The sequence below is a fragment of the Myotis brandtii genome, unplaced genomic scaffold (genome assembly GCF_000412655.1).
Source record: "Myotis brandtii unplaced genomic scaffold, ASM41265v1 scaffold1533, whole genome shotgun sequence".
In the NCBI taxonomy this organism is placed as follows: domain Eukaryota; kingdom Metazoa; phylum Chordata; class Mammalia; order Chiroptera; family Vespertilionidae; genus Myotis; species Myotis brandtii.
Window position 1 is genome coordinate 173,329 of NW_005355554.1, and position 8,090 is coordinate 181,418.

An 8,090-nucleotide genomic window follows, 5' to 3' on the forward strand; every position below is an offset into this window, starting at 1 on the left:
CACTGACCACCAGAGGGCAGCTCCTGCATTGAGCGTCTGCCCCCTGGTGGTCAGTGTGTGTCATAGTGACCAGTCATTCCCAGTCTTTCTGCTGTTAGGGTCAGTTTGCATATTACCCTTTTATTATATAGGATAGAGGCCTGGTGCACAGGTGGGGGCAGGTTGGTTTTCCCTGACGGGTGTCCTGGATCAGGGTGGGGGTCCCGCTGGGGTGCCTGGCCAGCCTGGGTGAGGGGCTGATGGCTGTTTGCAGGCTGGTCAAGCACCCCCCAGTGGGGGCCCTAACCCCATGGAGGTTGGCCAGCCTGGGTGAGGGGCTGATGGCTGTTTTCTGGCTGGCCATATCTCCTTTAGAGTGGGGGTCCCCACCGGGGTGCCTGGCCAGTCTGGGTGAGGGGCTGAGGGCTGTTTTCAGGCTGGCCAAGCCCCCCTGTGACTGAAGCTCCCAACCTCTCCTTTTTTTCTTTTTTTATTCTGAGATTTATTTACTTTCTATAATTGAAACTTTGTAGCCTTGAGTGGAGCTCAGAGCTGGCCAGGGTGGGTGAGAAGGTTGGCTTCCTCCATCTCCAGGTTCAACCCAAGCCTCCTGCTCGCTCCAGCTCCATGGCCACGGCCGGCTGAAAGCAGGTATCTGGGGTTTATTTATTTTCTATAATTGAAACTTTGTAGCCTTGAGTGGAGCTCAGAGCTGGTCATGGCAGGTGCGAAGCTTGGCTTCCTCCATCACTGGGGCAACCAAACCTCCTGCTCGCTCCAGCTCCGTGGCTGCCAGCCGCCATCTTGGTTGGGTTAATTTGCATATAGTCACTCTGATTGACTGGTGGGCATGGCTTAAAGTGTAGGAAGGTATGGTCAGTTTGCATGTTTGTCTTTTATTAGTGTAGATTATTATGCTGTGTATTCAATCTCCAGAACCTATGCATTTCTAACTAGAATTTTGTAATGTTTAACTAACATCTCCCCATTTCCCCCATCCACTAGTCCCTGGTAATCTGGGTGTGATTCCCCATCAGGGCACATGCCTGGATTTTGGGCTTGATCTTCAGTAGGGGGTGTTCAGGAGGCAGCCAATTGATGATTCTCTTTCATCATTGATGTCTCTCTCTCTCTTTCTTCCTCTCCCTTCCTCACTGAAATCAATAAAAATATACTTTAAAAAAGTGATATCATATAGTATTTATTATCCTCTGTATGACTAGTTTCACTTAGCAAATGCTCCTAAGTCCTTTTGCAAGTGGAAACATGTTCTTCTAATCCTCATAGAAGAACACACACACACACACACACACACACACACACACACACGCCAAAAGTAGCTTTATAGTTGTGAATATTCAAAATACAGTTTATTCCTGTATAATTATTTATTGTATTATTTGTTTCTTGTACTCACCACTGTAAACCTTTTTCACAGCCCTGTAAATATACATGTCTCACATAATCTTCATCTCTTCATCTTAGACAGAGTGTTTCCATATCTGGCTATTGTGAATAATGCTGCAATGAACATGTCTTTTCCAGATCCTGTTTTCATTGCCTTTTGATAGATTTCCATATGGATCATATGGTAGTGCTATTTTTATTTTTTGATAACTCTTCATACTGTCTTCCATGGTGATTGCACCAATTTATATTCCCACCAATAGTGTACAAGGTTTCTTGAATTTAGAGAGACTTTGCCTGTGTCCCAATATGTGGTCTATCTTTGAAAATGTCCCATGTGCACTTGAGAAGAATGTATATTCTGTAGTTTTGGGGTGAATGTTCTAAAGATGTCGATTAAGTCCATCTGATCTAGTGAGTCATTTAGGATTGCTTTTTCTTTGCTAATTTTTTTTCTAGAGGATTTATCCAGTGATGTTAATGGAGTATTAAAGTCTCCTGCTATGATTGTATTGCTGTCAATCTCTCCCCTGATATCTTCCAGTAGTTTTTTTTAAATGTATTTAGGTACTTCTGCATTGGGTGCATATATGTTTACCAGAGTTATATCCTCTTGTTGTATCAATCACTTTAGAATTATGAAGTGGCCTTCCTTGTCTCTTGTTATGGCCTTCACTTTGAGGTCTATTTTGTTAGATATAAGTATTGCTATCCCAGATTTTTTTAAATTTCCATTTGCCTAATAGATATTTTTCCATACCTTCACTTTCAGTCTGTGTGAGTCCCTTGTTCTGAGGTGGGTCTCCTGTAGATAGCATATATATGGGTCATGTTTGCTTATCCATTCAGTTACTCCATATCTTTTTATTGGAGCATTTAATCCATTTATATTTAATGTTATTATTGATAGTTACTTGTTTGTAGCCATTTCTGTGCTTTATGCTGGAGTTCCTTCCTCCCTTTCTATTTCTTTTTTACAGCATTCCCTTTAGCATTTCTTGCATTGATGGCTTGGTAGTGATAAACTCCCTTTGCATTTTTTTGTCTGCGAAGCTTCTGATTTCCCCTTCAATTTTGATTGTGTCTTGGTGGATAAAGTATTCTTGGATTCAATTCTTTGCTTTGCATCACTTTGTATACTTCATTCCATTCCCTTCTAGATTGGTGTGTTTCTGTCGAGAAATCATTTGATAATCTGATTGGGAGGGGGTCCCTTCGTAGGCACTTCTCTGTTTTCTCTCCTTGTCATTAACATTTGCCATTTTAATTACGATATGTCTTGGTGTGGGTCTTTTGGTATTCCTTTTGCTTGGGACTCTCTGTACTTGTGCGACTTTTTTCTTCCCCATGTGAGGGAAGTTTTCTGTCGTTATTTCTTCAAATACATTCTCTAATCCTTGCTATTCTTCTTATCCTTCTGGCACCTCTGTTATATGTATGTTACATCATTTTGTGTTGACCCAAAGCTCCCTTAGGCTCTACTCCTGCTTTTTAATATTTTTTTCCAGTTGTTGTTCAGATTGGGCTAATTTCTCTGCCTTATCTTCTAACTCACTAATTCAGTCCTCTGTTTCTTCTAGTCTACTGTTGAAACCTTCCATAGTGTTTTTTATTGTAGCTATATCACTTTTGATTTCTTCCTGATTTTTGCATAGGTTGTTAATTTTTTTGTCCATCCAGCTTATGAACTGTATGACCATTACTCTAAATTCTTTTTCTGTCATATGGCATGCCTCAGTTTCACCTTTTTTCCCTTGGTCATTTCTCTTTTTCTTTCCTCTAAGCATTGTTTTGTTGTCTTTCCATTCCAACTATTACCAGAAGGTCCAAATGCTGAGTTGTGGGGGCCTGAGCTGTGTGCAGTGGGAGCATCGTGCCACCCAAGTGTCACTGAAGAGCTCTGACACCGAGATGTGTTGCTGCTGTGGGTCGGTGGGAGCCATGCATGCCAAGAATCCTACTCACCAGCGATCCGTGTGGCCTCATGCACACACCTAGAATCAGGGACCCCGCATGAGCCATACTGAAAAGAAGTCCCCACAGGCGTATGCCAAAAATCAGAGACCTCTAGCACGTGCCAGGGGTCAGAGTTCCTGTGTGCATGCACTGAAAATCGAGTATCGGAGTTATTGTTGCTTGATGTGTCCTCGTGCCGTGAATCAGGGTCCCTGTGTGTGCTTACGCTGAGAATTGGAATCATAGGTACTCAGTGTGCATGCACTGAGAATCAGGGATCTCATGTGTGCATGATGAGAAACAGAGTCCCCACGTATGTGCGCTGAGAGTCAAGTCACTGGTGCTCAGTGCTGCCTCTCGTGCGAAGAATCAGGGTCCCCTGTCTGCTTGGGGGGCCAAGTTGTACAGCCGCTCTGTGTCGGTGGGAGGCCACTCCTGCGCCACAGAAAACAGACTCCCTGTGTCTGCACACCCAAAGTCATAGTTAAGTTGTACAGCTACCCTGTGTCAGCAGGAAGCCTGCTCATGTGGAGCAGGTCTGGCAGGTCCCATGCCACAGCCAAAGGCCGGCAGGGAGGGGGATGGGTTCTGTGACTCACAGTAATCTGCGGCCAGGATGCCTGGAGTCTTGGTGTCTGTGGGTCTGCAGGTGTTTGTCCCAAGTGGTTGTAGGGTCCCAGCTTTTGTCTGAGACCAGATTGGGTGGTGGTGAGGCTAGGGTCCTAGTCGTAAGCAGTCCTGTTCTTCAAGATGACATGGTCTCTGTGCCCGCACTGCCCCCACCTGGAGTGTCCACAGTGGCAGCGGGGTTTCACAGTTCAAGATTGCCTGGTCTGGCAGCCCCCAGAAGACCTGCAGGATCCAACTGTTTCTAACACACACACACACACACACACACACACACACACACACACACACACACCACACATCCACACACTCCTCTATAACTCCCTCACTCTCTCACACATTCTCCATCTCTGCCTTCTTGCCAGTTGCCATCTTCCAAACTTCCACAGTTCTTTAAACATATTTCTAACTGCTGCTTGGAAACACTGTTTTCAAATCCAATATGTTGGCCTTGTCACAGAGAGTTACTGCTGCCTGAATTGTTTTCACTACATTGGTCACAATTTCCTGTTTTTTTGTATGTCTTGCAGTTTTGTTAAAAACTGGGTGTTTTAAGTAATGTAGTGCAGTGCTTTGCACAGTGATTTACCTTCTGCATTTCTAGGGCTCAAATTGCTGTTGTTTGCATGTTTGTTTAGTGACATGGCTGGACTCTTCTGGGGAAGTCTATGTCCCCTGCAGTGTGAAACCTCTGATGATGCTTCTCAGAAGGTGCAGCCTTGGGATGTCACATGGGATGACAATAGTCTTAGCAGTGCTCTCCTTGTTTGCCTCTTTCCTGAATCTCTCTGTTAAGCTCTGTGTCTCCATTTGTATTGTACCCAGTTGTTATGTCTACCAATTGCCAGCTGATTGCTCTCCTGTTATTTACAATGTCTCTGGTCATAAATTGCTCCACAGTCTGATATAAATAAAATTGGTTTCCTTTGCAGGGTGGTTTGTGGGTCCTGTTTTTCAGGTTTTCTCTGAACCGAGAACGACCCTTTGTACATGTCTCTTTTCCTGGTTCTCTCTAGTACATTGCTGACCTATGGTTCCTCTTGAAACTCTTATGGGATTACCAGACTCCTGTAAACTACTTACCAATAAATTTTCACTGTTTTCAAGAGTGCCCTTTGAACTTCCCACACTCATTTTCAAATAAAGTCATTTCTTTTGAAGAGAGATTTGGAGTTCTGTGTAATTATGGACTTCTTTTCCTTCTACTCAAAAGTGTTGAAACATTGCTCTGGGCTCTGAGCAGGGGTTGTAGCCTCTGATCTTCTCAACCTACCTCTTCCCGCATAGACCCTCCATCATATGAGGGAGCTGGAGTGTGGGCCGCTGAGCTTCAGTATTCTTAGCCTGTTGTGCCTGAGATAGAGCCTCTGTGCTATGCCTAGAGGAGCAGGAGGGTGCCTCTGGCCGTGCTCACCAGCTTAGTCCTGCAAATCAGAGTTAAAGGGCATCATGAGAAATGCTGCCAGCCTGCCCCTATTGGTAAGGTAGCATATACTTGATGGTTAACTGAGGGGAACAGGAGCCCCATCTTCTTTATCGCATCTGCCCAGAATGGCGTTTCCCTTAAGCTAAGCTGAAGGTCAGTGGGGGAGGGAGGAAGGAAGTCATGGGTTAAGGACCACACAGATTCTCACTCTTGTTACTAAAATTTGGTATATTGTAAAAAATTAAAATTTCTTCATTTGCTATAAGACCTTTTAGAGACATTAATTAAAAACGTCACCAGATGTGGTTGTTCCACCAGCAATAATTCTGCAGGACCCCCCACGATGATGTCCACAAGTGGAAACCTGGTCAGTAGTTTTAGATTAAATGGTGGCTACCATGCTAGCTTCCCTCATCTTCCTTCCTGCTGAGTGCATGTATTTTGTATAGTTTACTTTTCCATTTTTGTGGTTGTTCAGTGGGGTTCAATGAACTATTGCTAAATGGGGCCTACCTGACAGCTCCCTAGCCTTCTGTGTTGCTGTGTTTATCTGGAGTCCTTGGCTTTCCAATCAATGCAGATGTGTTATACTTGCAGAGGATAGGAGAAATGCTGGTGTCTCCTTATACTTACAAATAATCATTTATGGTCTTTCACAGCTCAGAAACTAGTCCCCTAATTCTAATTTTAAGTGATATTTCCAAGGGATGTTTCTTCAAGAAATATTCCAAAAGAAAGAGTCTGCATAAGCTGTTTATTCACAAGTTAAGCTTTGAGAATGTCATTGTTAGAATTTGAAAGATGGCAACATCCATGAGCACTGGTTCAATGCAGAGTAGAATTTATTTTGTTTGTCTCATGTCAGAGTCAAAGTACTAAGTGTTGTGCCTGCTCTGGAGGAGGAACAGGTGAGGGTTTGGAAACTCACAGGAGAACTCCTCCATTTCATCCTCAGGCCAGCACCAGCCTAGGCAGGGTCCAAATAGATCCTAAACACTGTTCAGGGCGATCTCCATGATGAGGTTTCTTTTTGGATGAGCCTTCTCCTCTCACCCCTCTGAACACTTCAGCAGGTACAAATAAGACGGCATGGGTCCTGTAACCTAGCCTTTCTAGTCTGTGCTGTGACCAAAACTTCAAGTGATGAGTTAAACAGAACAAGGAGGATGTGAGGCTGGAAAGTGCTGTGGTGGAGGCAGGATGCATGCTTTCCTGTGCACAAATTTACAATAACATCCTGTAGCTCATTTCTTGGAAACTGAGTGGATTATGAGAAGCAAAAAAAAAAATTTGCTGTAATACACTTAGATACACATTAAAATTGCATCTTTGTCCCTTGGTAAAGATGTACTTACAGCATGTATCAGTAGTAGAAAAGCACCGAAGGACATCAAACTAAACCCAAAAGGAAAAAATGCAGATAACAGCAGAAATTGTGGACTCCAAACTGAAAATCCCAGAAAAGAGGCAAGGACTGAATGCTAGCAGATGGATCTGGTAACCTCTGAATTCTTTCCTGGTTCCTGTTCTAAGGAGCCTCTTCTTCGGCCCCAAGGTCAAGTGCTAAGAATTCAGGGTTGTCCAAGCAAACGAATGGGTTTTGGAGGAAGGGGACTAAAAAGTCTTGGCAGATGAGTGAGGAAGGGAACGGAGGGTGTGCTGGGAGTGGCAGAGACTATGGGAGAAGCACAATTGCTTCCCTGCTTCCTGCCTTCCTGGCTGTTGGTGCCATATAGTAATGGGCCTGGGATCTGTCACTGTCTGTAACTATACATGACTCTGATGACCCCAGGCACTCAAAGCATGGGAGCAGAGGCCTGCAGTGACATTGCTCCTTCACACAGACCCCTCAAGCCAAGAGTCCCAGGACTGGTCCCTCCAAGTGGTCTACCATGAAGAAGCCTATTCGCTGTCACAGGTTTATCACTATAATCAACCAACATCTGAGAGGAAGTGCGGGTAAGCAGCCAGGGCTCAGGATTCAAACCAGTGGGAGAGTCTGGGGACTTCTTCTCTAGAAACAAGGCCCAGATATTGGTGTAAAATGTAAATTTGGGGTCGGGGCATCAGACTTAGATGATCTGACCCTTCTTTACCTTCTCACTTGTAGAGATACCAGGGCTCAGAAGGGTTATGTTTTGTCCAAAGTCATAGACTCAATAGTGCAGATCAGAAGCACATATCTTTCCTGCCTGCATTTCATTGTTAATGGCAGACACCAATGCTGATGTGCTAATATGACTGAACTTCATGGAACAAAGAAAGTGTCACTGGGACAACAGAAGGGACACATTTTCAGACATGTTAGCCATCCTGTGCTGCAGCAGAGGCTGCTGGCTTAGATATGTTTAAATGCATGAAAACTCATTTTGTCTTATTTTGTAAGGGATAATGCCCTCCTTAGGTAAAACTATTTATTCTTTTTTGAATTAAATTTACTGGGGTGACAATGGTTAATAACATGATATAGGTTTCTGGTGTACAATTCCATGATACCTCATCTGTATATTGCATTGTGTGCCCAAGGCAAAGTCTAGTCTCCTTCTGTCTCCAAATGTTTGACCCCCTTTACACTTTCCTGGCTCCACTCACTCCATCCTTTTGGTAAACACCATAGTGTTGCCTGTGTCAGTGAGTTTTTGTAAAATGATTCTTTTGTAGGAATTTGGTGCTCTGTGGGAGTGTGAGGTTGGCT